This window comes from Nymphaea colorata, chromosome 9, assembly GCF_008831285.2.
Source record: "Nymphaea colorata isolate Beijing-Zhang1983 chromosome 9, ASM883128v2, whole genome shotgun sequence".
Lineage (NCBI taxonomy): Eukaryota > Viridiplantae > Streptophyta > Magnoliopsida > Nymphaeales > Nymphaeaceae > Nymphaea > Nymphaea colorata.
This window is the reverse complement of record NC_045146.1, coordinates 17849284-17849692: the sequence shown is the minus strand read 5'-3', so window position 1 is coordinate 17849692 and position 409 is coordinate 17849284.

Below are 409 nucleotides of genomic sequence, written 5' to 3'. Positions count from 1 at the left end.
GAGAGAGAGCACTTTTCGGAGATGACTAGTAGGCACACAGGGATAAGCTTCACGGAGAGGGAGATGGGGCCGGAGAGATTTTTGAAGGTTTTCACTGTTCATTGCGTTCCCTATCTCTTATCACCTTGGAGCACCAACTTGCACTACGGAAACAGCATAAGAATTTGCTCTGGTTTGACTTCATGTATTCAAACATTTCAGAACTACCTTTACATTGTCAATGATGTATAAATTCTAGACTTTATCATTCTCTTACCTGAATTGACGTTGTCCCAGCAAAGGTCTTCGGTGGGAGCTCACTAAATTCTAATAACATCAATCCTTTTCCAGATGTTAAACAATCTTGTTATACGTTGAATCGTGTGAGCTGCTCGCTTGATGCTTCCTTAAGAAGCATACAACTTGATAT